General features: G+C 44.9%; 1 long non-coding RNA gene across 1 annotated transcript; it reads left to right on the top strand.

The window, feature by feature from the left end:
* Nucleotides 1-567: 567 nt before the first annotated feature.
* Nucleotides 568-24,011, top strand: LOC126234802 (uncharacterized). The gene is made up of 3 exons (XR_007544777.1): nt 568-665; nt 18,362-18,506; nt 23,776-24,011. It is a non-coding gene; the product is annotated as an uncharacterized LOC126234802 (long non-coding RNA).
* Nucleotides 24,012-25,446: the final 1,435 nt, after the last annotated feature.

The following is a 25,446-nucleotide window of genomic DNA, read 5'->3' as shown; positions in this document are numbered from 1 at the left end:
TGAACTTAAATAAGAGGCCACTCCTAACTCATCTAGCTAATACTCAGGTAAATGCGAATTGCCTCCCGCCAAAGACCAAGAAATGGGCCAGTGCATATATTGCTATCAAAGCCGCCCTCTCCTGTCCCCGTCCCCGTCCCACGCCATTATCAGTTCACAAGCAACGTTCGAAAAACTGTTGTGATGTGACATCGCAGCATCCTAGTGTAAAATCTTCTTGCTGTACAGACTGCATCGACTCTGAGTTAAAACTCGAGCTTTCGAAGATAATCACCATCTTCTTCATCAAGAGATCTTCTGACGAAGAACATCGTCTTCGAAAGCTCGAGCTTTAATTCAGTTTTGATATGGTCTGTATGCAGCATTTGCGTCGTATTTGGATCGCCCAGTGTATGATGTTATCGACGGGTGACAGTGTGGGAACTGTGGTGAAGCAGCAGACACATTTGTGTGTGTGTGTGGCAGGAGGGCAGCTCGGAGGGCTGCCGGCGGGCGGCGCTGGAAGTGCGCGGCGTGCGGCCGCCGGACGCGGGCGAGTACTGGCTGCTGGTGCGCTCGCCGCGCGGCCTCGCCGACGCCACGCTGCGGCTCGCAGTCAGCGCCAGCGGCGCCAACGTGGCTGCCGCCGCCACCACGGCGCTGGCGGCGCTGCAGCTCGTACACAGGTATGGCGGATCCCCTCCAAGATGTCACACCCAACGGTCGCTCCCCATGCTACTGACACTGTGTGATCAAAAGTATCCGGACACCTCCATAAACATACATTCCTCATATTACGTGCATTGTGCTGCACCTACTGCCAGGTACTCCATATGAGCGAGCTCGGTAGTCATTAGACATCGTGAGAGAGCAGAATGGGGCACTCTGCGGAACTCACGGACTTCGAATGCGGTCAGGTGATTGGGTGTCACTTGTGTCATACGGCTGTACGCGAGATTTCAACACTCCTAAGCATCCCTAGGTTCACTGTTTCCGATGTGACAATGAAATGGAAACGTGAAGGGACACGTACAGCATATAAGCGTGCAGGCCGACCTCGTCTGTTGACTGACAGAGGCCGTCGACAGTTGAAGAGAGTCGTAATGTGTAATAAGCAGACATCTATCCATCCCATCACACAGGAATTCAAAACTGCATCTAGATCCACTGCAAGTACTATGACAGGCGGCAGGTCAGAAAACTTAGAGTTCGCGGTCGAGCGCTGCTCATAAGCCACACATCACGCCGGTAAATGCCAAACGACGCCTCGTTTGGTGCAAAGAGCGTAAAAGTTGGACGACTGAACAATGGAAAAATGTTGTGTGGAGCGACGAATCACGGTATACAGTGTGGAGATCCGATGTCGGGATGTGGGTATGGCAAATACCCAGTGAACGTCATCTGCCAGCTTGTGTAGTGCCAACAGTGAAATTCGGAGGCAGTGGTGTTATGGTGTGGTCGCGTTTTTCATGGAGGGGTCTTGCACCCCTTGTTGTTGTTTTGTGAGGCACTATCACGGCACAGGCCTACATTGATGTTTTAAACACCTTCTTGCTTCCCACTTTTGAAGAGTAATTCAGGGATGGCGATTGCATCTTTCAACACGATCGACCAAATGTTCATAATACACGGCCTGTGGCGGAGCGGTAACACGACGATAACATCCCTATAATGGACCAGCCTTCACAGATTCCTGGTCTGAGTCCTATAGAACACCTTTGGGATGTTTTGGAACGACGACTTCGTTCCAGGCCTCACCGACCGACATCGATACCTCTCCTCAGTGCAGCGCTCCGTGAAGAATGGGCTGCCATAACTGAACGTATGGCTGCGAGAGTAGAAGCTGTCATCAAGGCTAAGGATGGGCCAACACCATACTGTATTCCAGCATTACCGATGGAGGGCGCCACGAACTTGCAAGTCATTTTCAGCCAGGTGTTCGGATACATTTGATCATATAGTTTAGTTGCCACCCAAAAAGTTTTATTTCACTAATGAGCTTCATTCTCAACTTGATGTTCCAGGTTTAGATTTTCGCATTCCATCTGTATACACTATATACACTGAAGAGCCAAATAAACTAGTACACCTGCCCATTAGCGTGTAGAGCCCCGTGAGCACTCAGAAGTGCCGGAACACGAAGTCTGAAGTAGTGCTGGAGGGAACTGACACCAGAAATCTTGCAGGGCTGTCTCTAAATCTGTAAGAGGTGGAGATCTCTCCTGAACAGCTCGTTGCAAGGCATCCCAGATATGCTCAATGATGTTCGTGTCTGGGGAGCGGAAGTGTTAAACTCAGAACAGTCTTCCTGAAACCACTCTGTAACAAATTTGGACGTGTGGGGTGTCGCATTGTCCTGCTGGAATTGCCCAAGTCTGTCGAAATACACAGTAGACATGAATGGGGGCAGGTTCTGAACAGGATGCTTACATACGTGTCACCTGTCAGAGTCGTATCTAGATGTATCAGGGGTCCCATATCACTCCAACTGCACGCGCCCCACACCATTACAGCGCCTCCACCAGCTTGAAGAGTCCCCTGCCGACATGCTGCGTCCATGGATTCGTGAGGTTGTCTCCATACCAGTACACGTCCAACCGCTTGATACAATTTGAAACGAGACTCGTCCGACCAGGCAACATGTTTCCAGTCATCAGCAGTCCAATGTCGGTGCTGACGGGCGGAAGCAAGGCGTAAAGCTTTGTGTCGTGCAGGTATCAAGGGTACACGTGTGGGCCTCTGGCTTCGAAAGCCCATATCGACGATGTTTCGTTGAATGGTTCGCACGCTGACACCTGCTGTTGGTCGAACACTGAGATTTGCAACAATTTGCGGAAGGGTTGCTCTTCTGTCACGTTGAACGTTTCTCTTCAGTCGACGTTGGTCCCGTTCTTGCAGAACCTTTTTCCGGCCGCAGCGATGTTGGAGATTTGATATTCTACCGGATACCTGATATTCACGGTACACCTGTCAATGGTCGTACGGAAAAATCCCCACTTCATCGCTACCTTGCAGATGCTGCATCCCAACGCTCGTGCTCCGACTAGAACACCACGTTCAGACTCACCTTAATTTTGATAACCTGCCATTGTAGCAGCAGTAGCCGATCTAACAATTGCGCCAGGCACTTTTGTTATATAGGCGTTGCCGACCGCAGCGCCTTATTCTGCCTGTTTACATTGCCTGTGTATTTGAATACAAATGCCTATACCAGTTTCTTTGCCTCTTCAGTGTAGATGACGGCATCCTGCACAGGAAGCAGCTATACCACGCGCAAAAACTGGGTGGTGACAGATACAACCGTGGTTGACAGAACTGGCAAGACTAAGGAAGCATTCGCGGGACAAAATAAAGTACTACTAACAAGCAAAGACAGCTCCTGAAAGACAGGTAAGACTTGATCTGTATTGTGACGCTGAACAGAAATACCAAAAACAACTGAAGACAACAAGGCAAGACTACTGGACCAATTTTGTAAAAATCCAGCTACGGAACGACATCTGGGGATAACCATTCAAGGTAGAAACAGAACGAGTTTAGACACTGACAGTTCTAACAACATTGAAACAAGCTGATGGCACCATGACCAGAGAATGGAGAAGCACAGCAGAATATCTTCTGAACAGTCTCCTCCCAGATGACAAACCCACACAAGACGAATGACACCACGCTGACCTGAGAGAGAGCATGAGGCAACCACACATCAGTGACAGTGTAACCATGTCATTCGTGCAAGAAGAAGTAGCGACGGTAATCAGCAGGCTTAAAAACAAAAAGCACCCGACCCAGATAAAATACTTCCAGAAACATTAAGACAAACCGTTACACAAATTACAATTTTTCTTACTAACATGTTCAACGAGGCACTACTAACAGGCAGGATTCCAAACTTCCGGAAAACTGCCAATGTAGTCATAATCAGGAAATCACAAGACAGAGAGCGAACAAACCCCAAAACGTACCGACCGATCTGTCTCTTAAACACTCTCGGCAAGGTTTGCAATCGCACAGACGCCTCCTCAGCCTAACGCTCCATCAATTCGGCTTCAGGGAAGGTATATCAATAGAAGACGCCGTCAACGAAGCACTAACGGATACAAATAGCATCAGCGACAAACACGCGACCGCCATTCTAATCGACATAGCTGGGGCTATTGCAAACTTGTGATGGTCGTCCCTCTTCGCCAGGTTAGCCTCCTCGACTACTGCAGAGGCAGAGTGGCGAAGTGGAGGGCCGGTACACAGAAGGTTGTCAAGAGAATAACGAAGGGTGTCCACAGGGCATGATCTGCGGACCAATATTCTGGGATATCGCAATCGAGCCCTTGCTGAACACCCTGGACAGTGACGACAGGGTGAGATGTGTCGTGGCTTACGCAGATGACCTGCTCGTGGTGGTGTCATCTGACTCGAGAGCAGCGTTAGAGACAAAAGGCACGCAACTGCTTCAGAAAATTAACAGTTGGTGCAAAGAAAATAAATTAAAAATAGCTCCCAACAAAACTGTATATTTACTGCTCAGAGGAACTCTACAGGGGACTCCAATTCTAAAATTAGACAATACAAGCATACAGAGAAAGCAAAGCACACGTTATCTCGGACTGCATCTAGACGAAAAACAGACTTTCAACCATCATATAAAATTGACAATTGACAAAGCCTCCAAAATTATGCACAAACTAGCAAGACTAAACACAGCTCAGTACAAATTACCTATTAAGACGATAAGGACCTACCACATTGCGATATTTGAATCCATCAAATGCTTCACCGCAAGTGCTTGGTCTCACAGACTGAACATACAGCCTAACAAGATAATTGCAAGGCGAGGTGTACTGAGAATAAGCGGAGCCTCCAACACCACGTCACTAGAGGCCCTTTGCGTTGTGATGTGGGACCTGCCCTATAGACATAACAATACGTTATAGAGCAGTACTTTACTGGCTTCAGAAGGACAGGATCGATAAAGTCACCGAAATTACGGGAACCAACATTATGAAGAAAACAAAAATGAAACAATGGCGGATTCAAACATGACAGCGAGAGTGGGATGCATCCGACAAGTGTCGCCGAGTATATTCTTTCTTTCCTGTTGTACGAAAGACTACAACTGAAACATGTCGACCCAAGCCTGACAGGCCACAGGCCGTATCTGGTACATTTAAACCGTATGTGACTAACTAACGATGAAGTATGCGTATGCGGAGAAACTGGGACACCAGAACATTTCACACTGCTGTGCAACACGCTAGCACAAATGAGACCTATAGAGAACGACAATAACACGCTAGCACAAGTGAGACCTATAGAGAACGACAATGAGATGGCCAGAATAATACGTAACCCCGAAGACTGGAACACAATAAATAGCGTAGCCGATATTATATCGAACACTCTGCACGAAGAATACAAGCTCCAAAACCCACATGGAATGAGGCGTAGACAAGCACAAACAACACAACAAACCACACGGGAGGACACAGACACGACCACACATTCCGAAACCGAGGAAGGAACACAAAGTAAACATGACTCAGAAGGAATCAACATGTAAGGGACCAAAACCAACAATGCATGACATTGCATGCCCCAAAAGAGTCACAAACAAAACAACAATCATAAAACAAATAAACACCGGCACCACGTACGAAGACTGTAGTAATAAGGTAATGTCGCTTTGGAGGAGAAGGCTCGAAGAACTTTTATTTCGAGACTCCTCCTCCTCAATGACATCCTGCATAGTGTTTAAAGTATACTGCACACAAGCAGTAATGTATTGACCATCTTATTGTGTGCAGACAAAAGTATATTCTCTTTTCTATTCAAAGCTACAATCAATGAATTTTATATATCAGAAATGAATTAAGTTATTTAAGGAATAATGCATTCAAGTAGCAATAACATTAACAATAAGATTGTAACAATGAGAAGTCTTTGCTATTAGATTCAGAAGCATCTGACCCACCTTACATTTCAAGGCGGTGGGTTACTCTGTACTGTTAATGAAAGAAATAAATAAAATCCCGCAATGCTCTGGTTCGACTCCCAGTCTTTTTTAACCATTGGAGTATCAGTGGTTGCTGTCTGAAGCCACCATTTCATGTCTTCAGCATGAAAGTACCGAGGTTACTGGAAGAGAGTGACATCCAGTGGTACACCACAGCACTTCTACGAATCTAGTGCACTGCAGCGGTGACTTATAGCGCTCAAAGAAACAGTTGTACGTTATTGCAGGAGACTGGGACACGTGCGTTTTCTTTATAGTGCTCACACTGAGGAGATCGTTGATGGTGAAACGAAGTAGATGTGAAGTTACAGTAATGTAAACTTGAGTTTGTACTGTTACTGTTATCGGGGGTTTTGAAATCACTCGAAGAGTATGTACTTTTAATATGAATTTATTAAATTTTAGACCCATTTCTTTCGTAATTTATAACTTCAATTTGTTTTAGGCTTTATGGGTTCATAGAAGTTTCGAGGCATGAGATTGTGCCTAGGAAAAAATGCGAAATTGCTTTCAAATACATCCCATGAAATGATGGACGGTTGAAAAATGTATGTTCGTAGGGTTCCAAAGTGAAATCATAACTTTAAAACAATTATGTCTTTACTTTTACCCAGTCTTTACTTTTACCCAGTTTGTAATCGTTGCTGACTGTGACAATAAAGTTTAATTACGTGAAAAATCTTAAAATTATATTCCAAAGTGAAACTACCTCGTTAAAACAATTGATTATTTACTGTTTGCCAGTTTCTTCATGTATTAGTTGCTTGCTATGGTGATAAAGCTCAATTGTGTGATAGATTGTGAAATTAACATTGTTAGACCCTAATTGGTATAAATATAGCCTTGTGCAAACAAAGTTTAGAAAATTTATTTACATTTATGATATCGCTCTGATTGCCCAGAGAAGCTGAAGCAACACTAACATGACACTTGCATACGAAGGATGAATACTTCAAGTATAACTCTCTCTGACTGAATGCTCATAAGACCGTTTATGAACTTTCCACCTACGGAATAAAGAAGCAAACTACAAAACTACGAAGCGCATGCAAAAAGTAAATTTCCCGAAGTTGTTTCCTTTAAAGTAGACGTATACAGTCGGGAAAACTGCGCTTGTGCAGCAGATCTATGACGTGATAATCAAATGGTGGTCGGACAGGTCCCGTTTGATGCCAGTACCGCGGCAGCAGTGCCCTGAAATGGCGTCTCCTATTCATTCTCCCGCCGCCTACGAAATTCGGTCAGTGATAAGGTTCGTTAACTCACAAAACATAACACCCATAGAAATCTGTCAGGTCTATGGGCAGAACATCACGAGCAAACAGATGGTGCGTCGCTGGTTTAAGATTTTTTCCGAAGGTCGTCACAGTGTCCACGGCGAAGAGCGCAGTGGGCGATTGTCACCTGGTTCAACTGGTGCAGCAGCGCGGCCTGGAGAACCGTCACTTCACGGTTCCGGAGCTCAGCAGCCATTTTCTGCAGATATCGCGATTCCTGTTGCACGAAATTGTCACTAAGCTCCTGCTGTTCAAGAAATTGTGTGCCATGTGGATGCCGAAAACCTGACACGCAAGCACAAAAAGAAACGCTTTGGAGGAGTACTGACATTTCTGCAGCGGTATCGTGATGACGGCGACGAGTTCCTCTACAGGATCGTCACGGGCGATGATACATCGACTTCCCACTTGACGCTGGGAACTGTGCACCAGTCAGTGCATTGGCGTCACAGTGGATCTGCAGTAGAGATGAAATTCAAACAGACTGTGTCGGTGCAGAAAGTGAGGTGCACGGTGTTCTGGAGCAGGAAGGGCATTCTGCTCACTGACTTCCTGCCCAGAGGTGAAACAATGAACGCTGACCGTTACTGTGAAACAATGCAGAAATTGCGACTTGCCATTAGAGATGGGTCGAACTCGTTGATTCCCGTGAACTACTTCATTCATTTCACTCTTTGCCGTGAAGCGTTAAAATGAAGTAGTTCATTCATGAAGTACGGAAGCCTGGCGAAGTTGCCCAGTTCGCCGCTCAGCCGCGGCTACGCTCGCTTCGCCTCGCTCGTACAATAAAGGTTCGTAATACTTCATAATTTTACCAACAGTTGGCCAACTATGCAGTAACGTGCACGCAACGTTTTACGCTCTTACAGCGTCTGAGCTAACCTAAGTAGAGCGTGGTCAAAGGGGACAAAGGAAAGATAAACAGAGAAGCCTGTCACATATAAAGAAGGTATTACATTTAATCTTGCTCGACATTTTCTCATGAAACGCCCAAAAAAGTCTTTATCAGCCAAGTGAAACATTATTTGTTGTATTCATGGACTGAAAAACTAGGGCTACCAACAAAATGCAGTCCAATTTCATGTTCCTTTTAAAGTTTAATCCAAAATAGAGTATGTTTACCACTGTCACAAAGTCTATACATCTACGTTAAGTAATTATTCAGACGTTTTCCCGTAGATGTTATTTTGTTGAGAATAATATAACCCTCCAAATTCAAAACGTAAACTGTCACCTGTAGTAATTGGTACGATTTCAGGTAAAATCCCTCTTTCAGTGTTATTAACAAAACTTTTATTTTCATGTTGGCTGTGCGTGCTAACACAGCCAGCCTCTTCGTTTGTATCTGTAATATTAATTTGTCCGAAAGCGCTGCCAACGGCAGGCTACCGGTAGACGCGAAGTATAACTGAACTGCACAAATAGTCACGGGTAATGATGTCAGCACTGCAGGAAGCAGCTGACGCTGCGTTCCCATCGCCCCTCACCTCCCCAACCCCTCGCAAACCTATAGTTTCCCACAAACGCCGCGCGATTCGTCGACTGGCAGTAGAGGGGGGACTGAAGTGAAGGGAGAATGAGTGACGTAACGCCGATGTAATAGGATGAGGGAGAGGGGAAGAGAGTGAGTGAACTTGAAGAAAGTGTGGAGTGTGTTATCTGCGAAGAGTTTGAAGTACCAGTTCATTGAAATTGAGTGGTTAGTTCACACTTCACTGGAGTGAAGCGTTCATTTGAACGAATCATTCACGAGCTCCCCATCACTACTTGCCATTCAGAATGAGAGGCGTGGAATGCTTGCTGCAGGTGCTGTGCTGCTCCGTGACAGTGCTCGCCGTGCACAGCAACTGTCTTGCATAAGTTCGGCTGGGAGCTGTTTGATCACCCAGCATACAGGCCTGATGTTGCTCCCAGAGATTTTCATCTTTTCTTGCACCTTAAGAAATTCCTGTCCTCTGGCCAGCGTTCTGGCAACGACGAAGACCTGAAGACGAGTATCACACGCTGGTTCCATTCAAAGGTGAGGCCGGCCGGGGTGGCTGAGCGGTTCTAGGCGCTACAGTCTGGACCTGCGTGACCGCTACACTCGCAGGCTCGAATCCTGCCTCGGGCATGGATGTGTGTGCTGTCCTTAGGTTAGTTAGGTTTAAGTATTTCTAAGTTCTAGGGGACTGATGACCTCAGAAGTTATGTCCCATAGTGCTCAGAGCCATTTGAATTTGATTGACAGGTTGCACACTTCTGTGAAACAGGAATACAAGAGTCGATCCCATGATATGATAAGTGTCTAATTCTTTTGGTGACTATGCCGAAAAGCAGGTCAAACTTTGCTTTACCTGTTTGCCAAAAGTTTTTCATGTAACTATGTTGTCTTCGTTTTAAAAAAATAGGGAAACTTACTTTCTGAATGCACCTCGTAACATCGCATTGAGAGATCAGATTCTCCAATCCTGAAGTACTCCAAAATACCTAGGTGTGACCTACAGATATCTTTGACATACAAAATCCATCTTTGGATTGTGGCAACTAAAATCAAAACTCGGTACAATATACTCCAGAAGTTAATAGGGACTGCCTGGGGTGTCTCTACAATAGCTCTCAGATCATCAGGTGTAGCTCTTTCATACCCAGTCGTAGAATACTGCTGAACGGTGCACGCACTGAAATAAATGACGTAGGGCCTCCAGCCCAAACAACCAATGTACCTCATCACAGGGTGTATTTACCCCTCAAATGCGCCCTAGCTACCGGTTCTTAGTAACATTTCACCTCCATCGTTGAAATTCAGGTCTAGAAAACCATCGTGGCGCTCAGCAATCAGCCCGCAAGAAGCCTGGAACAATCAGTGGCAGGAGCATTCTTCCACGAAGTGTTACCAACTATTCAAAACCCCCAGGGGGCGACCGGCAGGTTTTTCATTTACCCTGACGACTCTGGTGGGCACTGAATCGGACCAGAACTGACTGGACCACAAGTCTACGCACAGGTCACTCGCAGTTCCCGTGAATTATGGATCAGTGGTTCGTCAGCAAGGAGCTGACGCCAGATATCGTTACCCGACTAGAAGGTGCCATCGTACAGACATACCATAGTTTGATACCGCACGAACTCTCGAGTGAAGGAGATAGAAACAGGTATTCCTGGCGACATCAATCATGAAACAATGCAGAGGCTCCCAGTAATGTTCAGATAGTCCGTAGCTGTCATGACGTCCTCGATAAGGACCATACAAACGACACAGGCCCCGACCAATATCTTCCACAGCGTAATAGTGTACCCGCACAATGATAGTGCAGTCTGTAGCACGTTTATTTATTTATTTCATTAACAGTACAGAGTAACCCACCGCCTTGAAATGTAAGGTGGGTCGGACGCTTCTAAATCTAACAGCAAATACTTCTCATTGTTACAATCTTATTGGTATACAGTTGTTAATGCTCTTTCTAAATAATATAAATAACATAATAAATAAAGATGTCTCTAAGATTACAGGGAAATTGTTAAAATGTTACATATAATTTGTTTCTGCCTAGTTGATGAGAATACAATTTATATAATGAAAAGTCAACGAAAAATAAAAAAAATAAAATGTAATACAATGAGTGTGGTGAAAATAATTTGCAGTATGTAGAGGGAAGTGATACACTGTATATGGATGTGTAATATAGTATAAGTAGCATTAATGGCCTATTTCTACCTATCTCAGAAGAGAAGGTGTCGGTAGAACCTCGAGCTATTCCCATCTGAAATGGTTGTGCTTATGTATGTTTACTGTGTCTGTGTGTATTCCTATTTTACTGGGAATGTTGCAAGTCAGGGCACTACATGTTATTCAGCACTTGTTTCTTTGTCCCATTGTTGGTAGTTGTGGCGTATTCTATGTGATACCTTAGAATCATACACCTGGTATTATACAGATTAAATACTGACTGAGCATTTCATACATGGAATACACTAAATGCATTATTCCTTAAATAACTTAATACAACACATTTTTAGTTTTATACATACTTTATGCAGAAAAATACATTTGATATAAAAAATTCAGTGACTGTAGCTTTGAGGAGAGAAGAGAATATACTTCTATATACACACAATAAGACAATACATTACTGCTTGTTTGCAGCATACTTCAAAAAACTACGCAGTATGTCGTTGGGGAGGAGGAGCCTCGGAATAAAAGTTCTTCGAGCCTTCTCCTCCCAAACGACGTTACCTCATTACTACAGTTTTAGTATGTGGTGTCGGTTTTGTTTTATGTTGTGTTGTTTATGACTGTGTTTTGGCATGGTGTGTCTTGCGTTGTCGGTTTGGGACCCTTAAATTTTAATCCCTTCTGAATTATGTTCACTTAGTGTTCCTTCCTCGGTTTCGGAATCTGAGTCGTGCTTGCGTCCTCCCAAGTGGTTTGTTGTGTTGTTTGTGCTTGTATAAGCCTTCTTCGATATGGTTTGGCGCTTGTTGGCTGTCGTCCTGTATACGTCTCACTTGTGCTAGCGCGTTGCACAACAGTGTGACATTTTCTGGTGTCCCATTTTCTCGGCAAACGCAGACTTCATCGTTAGTTAGTCCGATGCAGTTTAAGTTTACCGTATACGGCCCGTGACCTGTCAGGAAATGGACCATCCCCCGGCTTGAGTCGACATGTTTCCGTTGTAATCTTTCGCCTACGTCCGGAAAGAAGGAGTGTACTCGGCGACACTTGTCGGATGCGTCCCACTCTCTCTGCCATGTTTGAATCCGCCATTGTCTCATTTGAGTTTTGGTCATAATGTTGGTTCCCGTAATTTCGGTGACTTTATCGAGCGTGTCCCTCTAAAGTCAGTAAAGTGCAGCTATATAACGTATTGTTACGTCTACAGGGCAGGTCCCCATCACAACGTAAAGTGCCTCTAGCGACGTGGCGTTGAAGGCTCCGCCCATTCTCAGGAGTACACTACGTTGACCTCGTCTTGCAGTTGTCTTATCAGTCTCTATGTTCAGTCTGTGAGGCCGTTCGCCTGAGTGACAGTATGGCCACACACGACCGTCGACCTGGAATAACAAAAAAGGTGATTTCGCAGACTCGGCGTGGGTAGGGGCCAGCAATCGCTGCTCACCCTGCTTTACGGAGCGCGCAAGCCTCCGATCTGAAATGAATGGGCCTAACTCAGTCGCTAAAGATTCATGACTAAAGTTTAAACAGATTGTAAATTGCGCTCTAGAAAAGTGGTTGAAGGGTGGAAAAGGCTCAGCACGGTTTAATAACAAAATTCAGAAAATGCTGACGGAACATAGGCTGATGCAGTCTCCGTTAAAAACGGGCAACAGTCAGTAGAAACTGGCGCACGAGATCGTTTCGTGGCGCGCACAACTACTTTCAGCGACATGCGTTAGAGAAAGATCTTGCCGAGAACTCGAGCAAATCCCAGTCCTGCGTGGGATCACTTAGCGGGTCGAAGTCTCCTTCTGTCCAATCGCTCGTCGATTAGTCTCGTTTGGCAGTAGAACACAGCAAAGCCAAAGATGAAGTCTTAAATGCCGCGTTTCAAACAACAGTCACACATGAGGATCGTACAGACATACCATCGTTTGACTATTGCACAGACTCTCGTATGGAGGACAAAGAAACAGGCATTCCTGGCGTCTTGAAGCAACTGAAACAGTTGAAAACAAATAAGTGGCCCGGCCCTGATGCCTGCTAATCCGGTGTTACAGACAGTACTCTCCGGCACTGGCCCCTTACTTAGCCTCCATTTATCGCATATATCTCACCTTGTGCAAAGTCCCAAACGATTGGAAGAAAAGCAAAGTTCACTCCAGCACCCATAACGTTACAGACAGATATTCTTAAGGTCGGTTTTCTGCACAATTTCTGAGCATATTCTGACTTGGAATAAAATAAATTTCCTTGAGACAGGAATCTTCTGTGCACAAATCAATATTGACAGAAATCGCCACTCGTTCAAAACTCAGCTTGCCTTCCTCCAGTGCGATATTCTGCGATCCATGTAGGAAGGGGAGCACGCTGATTGCATAAGCGCAGGTTCTTGGAAAGCGTTTGCCCCACGGCAGAAGGTCCGAGCATACGGATTAGATTCACTGAAATGTTAGTGCCGTTTTATGTACTGTAACACAGTACGTTATCCTCAACGGTGAGTACTCACCACAGACGAGACCATTGTTAGGAGCGCCCCAGGGAAGCGTGACAGGACCGCTCCGGTTCTCCGTACACATAAACGATCTGTCGGGTGAGAAACAACCTGTAACTGTTTGCTGATGACACTGCAGCACGCGGATAAGTGTCATCGTTGAGTGACTGTACAGTACGACTTAGATAGAATTTATATTTGGTGTGATGAATGACGAGTTGCTTTAAGTGTATAAAAAAGTAAGATAATGTAGGTGAGGAGGAAAATCAATTTTGTGACGTTCCAATAAGATGAGGAGGAAAATCAATTTTGTGACGTTCCAATACAGTATTAGTGGTCTGCTGCTTGACACAGTCACTACGATTAAATACACACATCAAGAAAGTTTTGCATCACCCTGATACCCAGAACTCCTGAAGATAGACTTTCACTGTGGATATTGTATCACAGACACAGTCCCTTTGACTGTTCAGAGCTGTCACAAAACCCACCCAAAGATGTATACAACCATGCATGAGCAGCGCCTATTAGACGGAAAGGGTCCGACAGCCGGTCAGTCATTCCACCAGGAAGGATGTACACGGCTCGTATTGTCTGTAGTTCAACCACGTCTGGACGGTCAATATCGCGATTGGATCGCGTAAGCATTGTTACTTTGAACCAGGAAGGGCTCTCAACGAGGGAAGTGTCCGGGAGTCTGGGAGTAAACCAAAGCGATGTTGTTGGGAGGTGGAGGAGATACAGAAAGACAGGAACTCTCGATGACATGCCTCGCTCAGGCCGCCCAAGGGCAACTATTGCGGTGGATGACCACTACTTAGGGATTATGGCTAGGAGGAACCCTGACAGCAACGCCACCATGTTGAATAATGCTTTTCGTGCAGCCACAGGACGTCGTGTTGGACTCAAACTGTGAGCAATAGGCTGCGTGATGCGCAACTTCGCTCCCGACGTCCATGGCGAGGTCCATCTTTGCAACCACGACACCATGCAGCGCGGTTCAGATGGGCCCAACAACATGCCGAATGGACCTCTCAAGACTAGCACCACGTTCTCTTCACCGATGAGTGTCGCATATGCCTTCAGCCAGACAATCGTCGGAGACGTGTTTGGAGGCAACCTGGTCAGGCGGAACGCCTTAGACACACTGTCCAGCGAGTGCAGATGGGTGGACGTTCCCTGCTGCTTTAGGATGGCATTATGTGTGACCGAAGTAGCGGCTGGTGGTCATGGAAGGCGCCGTAACGGCTGTACGATACGAGAATGCCATGTTCTCCTTAGGTTTACTAGCAAAGTTCTAAGAAGTTATCGATAATCCATAAACGAGACCTGATACAGATCACGTGGGCGACTCATTCTTGAGTACTGTTCGAGTGTTTGGGATCCCCACCAGGTCTGATTGAAGGAAGACATCGAAGCATTTCACATGCGCGCTGCTAGATTTGTTACCGGTAGTTTCTATCAACATGCAAGGTTTACGAAAATGCTCCTTGAACTCAAATGGGAATCCCTGGAGTGGAGACGACATTCTTTTCGCGAAACAGTATTGAGAAATTTTGATGGGGCGCTATTTGCAGTGCGATTCATCTTCCACCAAAATACATCTCAGATAACCACCGTCAAGACAAGACAATGGAAAATGTGGCTCGTTGAAGGATTATAAACAGTCGTTCTTCCCTCACTACATTTGCGAGTGAAACGAGGAAAGGAATGATTAGCAATAGTCTATAGTACCATCTGCCATGCACCGTATGGTGGCTTGCGGAGAACGTATGGAGATGTAGATGTAGATCTTCTGGCAGAGGGTGTGGACGTCCAACACCTTGTCGCCTGCCCGAGGTATCTCGGCCCTTCAGCCAATTCTTCCCACAGAGTTCACCACAGCAGCACGATAACAGCCGACCAGCTCCGCCGTTTCCGAGATGCCTGTTCCCAGGCGCCGAGCCATTGCAGTTTGCCATTCATCAAATTCGCCTGTGTCAGTGAATTTCCGCATTTGTGGCCGGTATTGTTGCAAAATTTTTTTTCTTAGCCCATTCATCTCTTTTCCACTAACATACTTTCCTTACGGGATCAAGTGTTCTCAACACCCCCAGATGGCGTTAAGGAGAGCGGAGGGTATGTTCATAAGGTTATGGCTAGCTGATTAGGTGGTCGACTCTTAGCGAGCGAGGTGGCGCAGTGGTTACCACACTGGACTCTCAGTCGGGAGGACGACGGTTCAAACTTGCGTCCGGCCTTTCTGATTTAGGTTTTCCGTGATTTTCCTAAATCGCTCCAGGCAAATGCCGGATGATATTTTTGGAAGGGCACGACCGATTTTCTTCCCTACCCTTGACAGAATCAGAGATTGTGCTCCGTCTCTAATGACCTCGATTTCAACGGCACCTTAAAACCCATCTTCCTTCCTTTTTCCTCCAAGGACGTTCTGTTCCAACAATATGACGAGAATATCGTGAGTAAAAGCTGCCCCATGACGAACGACATGTCAGGTACAAAGCAGGGGACACATTCAGTGAACCACAACGATTAAAATTAAGGAGGACTCTGATGTTATAGCCTAGATTGGAACTGACAGCATCAAGAAAGTCAGCCTACAGTCTTTGAAGTTCAACATGACACTGGTAGTTGATTGAGCTTACTCCTTGCTGCCAGATGCGAGACACGCAGCATGATTTGGAGATACCTGCTTCTCCGCTACAGAACCTTATGGGAATGGATCGGATTTTAATAAATGTGCCGGTGACGTAGCTCAGTACTGGGCAGAAAAGCTATAAAAGTTAAAATGTTGGTGAATTATGGGCACAAGAAAGAATGAGCACAAATCAACTTCCGTATGCAGATCTTTACATAAGACTGTTAGTCTCTTCGAGTGTTTGAGTATCCGTAAAGAGAATGATTCGCAGCATTCTTCATTCAATTGAGAAGCATAATTGAAACATACCTCTGGCGTCCACAGTGCCATAAATATACAAAATTCACTCGCAAGTGTAACAAGATTTAACACGGTCCTAGATCATGGTGATGATGATGATGATGTTTGGATTGTGGGGCTCTCAACTGTGCAGTTATCAGCGCCCGTACAAATTCCCAACCTTTGCTCAGTGTCTCCACTTGCATGAACGATGATGAAATGATGAGGGCAACACAAACACCCAATCATCCCTGACCCCACCGGGAATCGAGCCCGGGACCCAGTGCTCGGGAAGCGAGGACGCAACCGCGAGACCGGTCCAACGAAATAATATGATCGGATTTCCCTCCTAACATCTTACAAGACTTTCGTATGAAATAGATGGACAGAAAATTGATAAAGGAGCTGCAAAATAGACGAGATGATAATGTCTGGCGATCGAAGAACAGATGAGTTGTTAGACAAGGAAGTTTTTTTCATCCAACCCTTTTCAACATTTGCGCTAAAAATGTTAGTGAAGCGTTAGAGAAGTAAACCGTTCTAACAGCAGCAACTGAAAGGATAAAGACAAATATGACAGTGGTGAAGATGTATTGACTACAATTTATAACGGAAAACGTCAAAGATGTAGGAAAGCATGAACTGAAGATACATGTAATATTAATCATACTCAAAAAGAAGGACGCATTAGAGAGCAGCAGAAGAGGGCAAGTTGCAGCCCCCCTCCCCCCGTCTCGTCATAGAAACTTTCTCTGTAGACCGAACTCGCCTCCTGCCCTGCCAAACAGACAGTCTATCGGCGAATAGAAATGGGGAGAAGAGGAATTTGTGGCACAACTTGACTAGAAGATGGGATCTGTTGGTAGGACACGTTCTGAGTCAGCAAGGTATGACCAGTTTAGTACTGGAGGGAGGCGTGGAGAGTAAAAATCGCCACGCGTGGTAGACGCGCGGTCTGCGGCGCCTTGTCACGTTTCGTGCGGCTCCCCCGTCGGAGGTTAGATTATGTAGTGTACAGGCTTAGGGACCGATGACATCAGTAGTTTGGTCCCATAAGACCTTACCACAACTTTCCAACTTTCCAGAGTAAAAATCGTAGAGGGAGGTCAAGAAATGAATACACTAAACAGATTCAGAAGGATACAGGTTGCAGTAGTTACTCGGAGATGAAGAGGCTTGCACAAGATAGAGTGGCACAGAGAGCTGCATCAAACCAGTCTTTGGACTGAAGACCACAACAACAATAACTGGCTTGAAGCCACACATTATAGTACCATGTCTATAAATGCTAGTCGCTATTTCGTGTGGTGCATCAAGCAATTGGAAACTGCTTTAAAGCAAGAGAGTTTCGTTCAGCATTATGACCAATCTCTATAGCAATATAGTTTCTAAAGGAAGTATTGGGTTTTCTACCAGCCTTTGTGGAATGTACATTATTAATTCCATGTGTCTTAGTTGAAATGTTAGGCCGTTTACTGCAGAGAAATCTGTTGTTCTGCGTAGCATTTTTGGGGCACAGAGTTAACATGAAGTGTCGACCATGCACATGCCATCGGCCATCAAAGGGAATGTCCAAAACGAGCATCGAAATGAATAGTGTGATATTGCCGACAATCTGATACAGCGACCTTTATAGCTGCTCTAGTACACTATTGTTTTACTTAAACTGTCTACTGCCCTTGGTCGCCTAAGTGCAGTGGGGCAGTCTCTGGGTGTTGTGAAGGACGCCACATGCCCACTCGCCACTTGTTTTTGTGCTTGTGCAGTCTGCTGAAGTTAGGCCAGTGGTCACTGCCTCGCCATCGCCGACCCCTTTACCACACGCTGACGGCACTCCCGCATTGCAGGGCAGCGGCTGCTGGGTCCTGCCACGGTCGCCATTTGCTGACTCACTGCTTGTGTTTGTGCTTGTGCAGGCTGCTGAAGTGAGGCCTCGCCTTCGCCGACCCCTTTACCACACGCTGACGGCACTCCCGCATTGCAGGGCAGCAGTCGCTGGGTCCTGCCACGGTCGCCACCTGCTGACTCGCTGTTTGTGTTTGTGCTTGCGCAGGCTGCTGTCGTGAGGCCAGCAGGCACCACCCTGCCGCCTCAGCCACTGCCGCCTCAGTCGGCCTCTACAGTCTCCGCTGGTCCAGCCACCTGCTGCCAGTCTCCAGCTGCCTGGGCGCCGTGCAACCTGGGAGTTACACCTACCGGTATGTCTGCAGCTCTACACGACTGAAAACTTGTTGTTACACAGAACGCACCACGTTATACCACATGGAGAGGCAACCATGGATGTGGAAGTAATTTCTAGGGTGCTCCATCAATGTGAAATAGCGGCCATTACTGCTCACATCATAAATTAAGTTACTGTTATTTTCCTCGGATGCCTTTAGACCCCAGAACCGGTTGTTTTCCTACTCTTACTGAGATGTATCGAAAGTTTCCAGAATATCACAAGGGACGGACGTGTCACACATTCTCTACTCATAACACTAGTAGTAGTAGTAACAGTAGTAGTAGCAGTTGTTTTATTTATCTGTAGATCACTTTTATAAGGATCATGGGCATATCTTGGTATTACCGTTTAACATAACATAATTCATAAGTACAGTTATTTACATATAATAGGAACCATCACAACATTTTTCTGAAGTAATTAGGGAAACCACAGAAAACCCGCACCAGCATCGCCTGGTGAAGCCTAGAGCCTCCTGAGCACAAGGCCAGGCTGCTTAGCACTGCTGTTATTTTTGCTCAATATGACCTTAAAAAGGAATTTCATAATTTTTTAATATTTCGATGGCATTGCTCCAAACTTGATGGCTTTGTTTTTCCAAACATTCTAAACACTTTTAAGCTCAACTTTTAAAACATATATATTACTTTTCTCCCCCTTGTTATAACTTAATTTGTCACACTTGTGTTTCTTGGGTCAGTATGATCTGGGGCGCTTAAAAACTTACATAATGAATAAATATCGTAGTCAAGTTTTATTTGTACATTCCTGAGGTGTACATGCATAACGATTTTTTTATGACAAAGTAAATATCTCTTTCTTTAATGTTGAAATGTGCGAAGGTTTCGCAACAAAGCAGACGCTGATTGCGTTCAAATTATTACACCACATTATAGCTAATAATTACATTTTATCAACTGTTATGTGCAGACGCAGTTCATGTCTCTATCGCAATTATTTTTGTGTGGCTATCACGAGAAAACTAATCCCTTCCGATAGCAGTTGGAAACTTTAGTAAATGCATCTGAAAGCAAGGAGAATATTTCTGAAGAAGAAAATCACATCAGTGATGGCAAATTCATCCCTCATCTGATTCAGAAGATAGTTCAGATATTGATACTTCAAATAACAATGTGCAAGCTGTTCAACCGATTCAGTCTAAAGACACAAACGTTAAGTGGAGCTCAGAACGTTTTCCGCGAATTGGAAGAGCATCTAGTGCAAACATGATAAAACGGACTCTACATCTACATCCATACTCCGCAAGCCACCTGACGGTGTGTGGCGGAGGGTACCCTGAGTACCTCTATCGGTTCTCCCTTCTATTTCAGTCTCGTATTGTTCGTGGAAAGAAGGATTGTCGGTATGCTTCTGTGTGGGCTCTATTCTCTCTGATTTTATCCTCATGGTCTCTTCGTGAGATATACGTAGGAGGGAGCAATATACTGCTTGACTCTTCGGTGAAGGTATGTCCTCGAAACTTTAACAAAAGCCCGTACCGAGCTACTGAGCGTCTCTCCTGCAGAGTCTTCCACTGGAGTTTATCTATCATCTCAGTAACGCTTTCGCGATTACTAAATGATCCTGTAACGAAGCGCGCTGCTCTCCGTTGGATCTTCTCTATCTCTTCTATCAACCCCATCTGGTATGGATCCCACACTGCTGAGCAGTATTCAAGCAGTGGGCGAACAAGCGTACTGTAACCTACTTCCTTTGTTTTCGGATTGCATTTCCTTAGGATTCTTCCAATGAATCTCAGTCTGGCATCTGCTTTACCGACGATCAACTTTATATGATCATTCCATTTTAAATCACTCCTAATGCGTACTCCCAGATAATTTATGGAATTACCTGCTTCCAGTTGCTGACCTGTTATTTTGTAGCTAAATGATAAGGGATCTATCTTTCTATGTATTCGAAGCACATTACACTTGTCTACATTGAGATTGAATTGGCATTCCCTACACCATGCGTCAATTCGCTGCAGATCCTCCTGCATTTCAGTACAATTTTCCATTGTTACAACCTCTCGATACACCACAGCATCATCTGCAAAAAGCCTCAGTGAACTTCCGATGTCATCCACAAGGTCATTTATGTATATTGTGAATAGCAACGGTCCTATGACACTCCCCTGCGGCACACCTGAAATCACTCTTACTTCGGATGACTTCTCTCCATTGAGAATGACATGCTGCGTTCTATCTAGGAACTCTTCAATCCAATCACACAATTGGTCTGATAGTCCATATGCTCTTACTTTGTTCATTAAACGACTGTGGGGAACTGTATCGAACGCCTTGCGGAAGTCAAGAAACACGGCATCTACCTGTGAACCCGTGTCTATGGCCCTCTGAGTCTCGTGGACGAATAGCGCGAGCTGGGTTTCACACGACCGTCTTTTTCGAAACCCATGCTGATTCCTACAGAGTAGTCTCCAGAAAAGTCATTATACTCGAACATAATACGTGTTCCAAAATTCTACAACTGATCGACGTTAGAGATATAGGTCTATAGTTCTGCACATCTGTTCGACGTCCCTTCTTGAAAACGGGGATGACCTGTGCCCTTTTCCAATCCTTTGGAACGCTACGCTCTTCTAGAGACCTACGGTACACCGCTGCAAGAAGAGGGGCAAGTTCCTTCGCGTACTCTGTGTAAAATCGAACTGGTATCCCATCAGGTCCAGCGGCCTTTCCTCTTTCGAGCGATTGTAATTGTTTCTCTATCCCTCTATCGTCTATTTCGATATCTACCATTTTGTCATCTGTACGACAATCTAGAGAAGGAACTACAGTGCAGTCTTCCTCTGTGAAACAGCTTTGGAAAAAGACATTTAGTATTTCGGCCTGGTCCGACAAGATACGCTATCGCCAGAGTATGTGATATAATACCATATTTTCAAGTGAAGGATAATATTGACATTATTGTGGTGTTAATGCGTAACATTGAGAGTCGACGAGTTTATGGGGATAGCTGGGAGTCATTCGATTAATTTGCACTTGAAGCCTATATTGGTCTGTTATTACTGACTGGTATGTATAAATCATATGGTGAATCAACAAAGAGTCTGTGGAATCGCGAAATGGGTGAAGACATCTTCTCTGCCGTAATATTGCTGAAACAGCTCTGTTGCATCTCATGTGTGCTACGTGTCAATGACAAATCTGATCGAAGATCACGAAGAGTAAATGACAAGTTGGCACCTGTAAGTGTTCTGTGAGATATGTGGGTGAAAAAAGCTTGAAAACTATTTAATCTTAGCACAAATGTGACCGTGAATGAACAACTGGTGACTTTCCAAGGACGTAAGCCATTCAAAAAATATATACCGAGCAAACCCTCAGAATATGGGATAAAAATATGGACCTTGTGCGACAGAGCTACTTATGTTTTGAAGACATATATCTATACAGGAAAATTACCTGGACAAGCACTTGAGAAAAACCAAGGTAAAAGGTCGTCATGGATCTGCCACATGAGTTAAAGAACAAAATGTCACATGTGACAATTTCGTCACATACGCACTAGGCCAGGGACTTCTCAAAAGATATTTTAAAATGCTGGGGCAGTGAGAAAAAATAAGTCTGAACTCCATAATAATAAAGCAAACAAAATAGATGTTGACACTTCATAGCTCTTTTTTACTAAGGATACCGCAGTCGTGTCGTATGATCACAGGAAGAACAAACAGGTTGTCCTGATGAGCACAGTGCACAACAATGAGGAAATAAGCAACAGAGAAGGCAAGATACCTAAAACGATATTGGACTACGACGCAAATAAGGGACCAGTTGACATGTTGGATCAGCTTGTTGGCATCTACACATGGCAACAGGAAAACCAACTGCTGGCCAATGATAATCTTCTACAATATTATGGGTACTCCTGCTCCAATATTTTTGTGCTGTGGAGAGGAATAAATCCAGGGTAGAAAAAATATTCTGTACAAAATAAGAATATTTCTCTATTAATTGGGAATACTCCTAGTTACTTCTTACACTGAAGCTAGAAAAATGCTGCCATGACATGAAGACTCAGCGGCCATTGTTAGAAGAATACAAACAGGAAGTCCATCAACACCAACCTCCAGTGGTGGCAACCAAAACTGCAAACGTGCCACATGAAAATTTTGTCCATCCAGTTGTGACAACAAGACACCAATGAAGGTTCAAATTGTAATAAACATGTTTGTGAAGCTCACGTTAAATACCACTGTGCAAATTGTGGAAGTCTAAATAAAACTCTATTCTAATTTATCCCTTGACTGATAGATTATCCGCTAATTAAATCTCTATTGCGCAATAGGTCTGGATTTACATCATTGTGGAGATTGTTCACATGTAATACTGTAAAATTTGGTTGTATTGTAACAAATAAACCTACATTTAAAATTATAATAATTTTTAACAATTTGTAATCATTATGACACGAAAGAGCACATGTGTATAGCTTTTCTAAGGGAGGTAGCAGGGTCAAAGCAGTGCTACTCATTCACTTTACCCCAGTGTAAAATACTGTTTTACAAACAAGTTACTGTATTTAATAATGGAAAGGCTAGTTCTACACTGTTTATCAGCTGATATGAGGAGCATAATGCTAAATGGCTCTGAGCACTATGGGACTTAACAACTGAGGTCATCAGTCCCCTAGAACTTAGAACTACTTAGACCTAACTAACCTAAGGACATCACACACATCCATGACCGAGGCAGGATTCGAACCTGCGACCGTAGCAGCAGCGCGGTTCCAGACTGAAGCGCCTAGAACCGCTCGGCCACGCCGGCCGGCTGAGCATAATGCCCATGCCTCTTATCCATGTTGTGTAACGCAGCTTGCCATTTACTATCCAGTAATAGTGAACGTCCTTCTATAATAGCTGAGACGTTAATCTCAGTAAGACGATAGGATGTTACTGTTTTACCATGTATTAACAACTACATGCCTTGAAGCCAAATTTGATTTCTAGTCAGGAAACATTTTACTAGTGCATTAAGTTCTCAGGGTCTGTAGCGTATTTCAGTGCAAATATAGATGATTCTAAAATCCAGCAAAAAATTGTGGCATTATAGCCAGCACCGAGAAAAAAAATGTATCCCAGATCAATGTATTTGTGTTTAGTACAGAAGTATGTAAAGCAAGTTTATAGAAGCGTTCTTTACACGCATTTTCTACGAAGTATTGAGTAGAATAAGGTTCTTATCATGCATTGCCTATCAGTTCATATCATTTTATTGTTACAGGTAAACCAAGGAGGAGACTTGACGAATGCTTCATAAACCAACAGAATCGACATGATATCCGGAATTACAGAAAAAGAAACCACTCGAGAAGTTGAAAGATGCATGTGACAATATTAATTTTACGTGGTGTGCTTGTATCTTATTTGAGAGATTAGGTAAAACGCCGCAATAAGCTCAATGTGTCGCTTCCTGCATGTTGTACAACGCAGAGCATTATTTGTGTGTGCTACTGTCAATAAATTCCGTCTTTTGTCTTTTTGAACACGTGTTTTATTTAAGATTTCCCTCATTCCGTATGTGACATAACGACCTCTATCCTAGCAATATTCCGGCCGGACGTTCTGCGCTGTCTACCGAAGGATATGACAGTCAACGTTATCCAAACTGACAGGCCACATGAAGGCAACTGCCACTCTCAAAAGGCGGAAATTACTCTGCGACTAGACAGTGTCACGGCGTGTGCACACAGTGCGCCTTCCTCATTCAAGCAATCATCTGGAATTCACGATCATCATCACTTCGGTTCCAGTAGGCTCACCTGCCGTTAGGTACTACCTTTCTCCTACATAAGCACATTCGTCGTTGTTTTTAAAGTACACCACTAGCCATTAAAATTGCTACACCACTAAGATGACGTGCTATAGACGCGATATTTAACCGACAGGAAGAAGATGTTGTGATATGCAAATGATTAGCTTTTCAGAGCATTCACACAAGGTTGGCGCCGGTGGCGACACCTACAACGTGCTGACATGAGGTAAGTTTCCAACCGATTTCTCATACACAAACAGCAGCTGACCGGCGTTGCTTGGTGAAACGTTGTTGTGATGCCTCTTGTAAGTAGGAGAAATGCGTACCATCACGTTTCCGACTTTGATAAAGGTCGGATTGTAGCCTATCGCGATTGCGGTTTAACGTATCGCGACATTGCTGCTCGCGTTGGTCGGGATCCAATGACTGTTAGCAGAATATGGAATCGGTGGGTTCAGGAGGGTAATGCGGAACACCGTGCTGGATCCCAACGGCCTCGTATCATTAGCAGTCGAGATGACAGGCATCCGCATGGCTGTAACGGATCGTGCAGCCACGTCTCAATCCCTGAGTCAACAGATGGGGACGTTTGCAAGACAACAACCATCTGCACGAACAGTTCGACGACGTTTGCATCAGCATGGACTATCTGCTCGGAGACCATGGCTGCGGTTACCCTTGACGCTGCATCACAGACAGGAGCGCCTGCCATGGTGTACTCAACGACGAACCTGGGTACACGAATGGCAAAACGTCATTTTTTCCGTGTTTGGCGACATCGTGGTGAACGCACATTGGAAGCGTGTATTCGTCATCGCCATACTGGCGTATAACCTGGCGTGATGGTATGGGCTGCCATTGGTTACACGTCTCGGTCACCTCTTGTTCGCATTGACGGCACTTTGAACAGTGGACGTTACATTTCAGATGTGTTACGACCCGTGGCTCTACCCTTCATTCGATCCCTGCGAAACCCTACATTTCAGCAGGATAATGCACGACCGCATGTTGCAGGTCCTGTACGGGTCTTTCTGGATACAGAAAATGTTCTGCTGCTGCCCTGACCAGCACATTCTCCAGATCTCTCACCAATTGAAAACGTCTGGTCAATGGTGGCCGAGCAACTGGTTCGTCACAATA

This window comes from Schistocerca nitens, chromosome 2 (genome assembly GCF_023898315.1).
Source record: "Schistocerca nitens isolate TAMUIC-IGC-003100 chromosome 2, iqSchNite1.1, whole genome shotgun sequence".
In the NCBI taxonomy this organism is placed as follows: domain Eukaryota; kingdom Metazoa; phylum Arthropoda; class Insecta; order Orthoptera; family Acrididae; genus Schistocerca; species Schistocerca nitens.
This window is presented reverse-complemented; position numbering and strand designations above follow the sequence as displayed.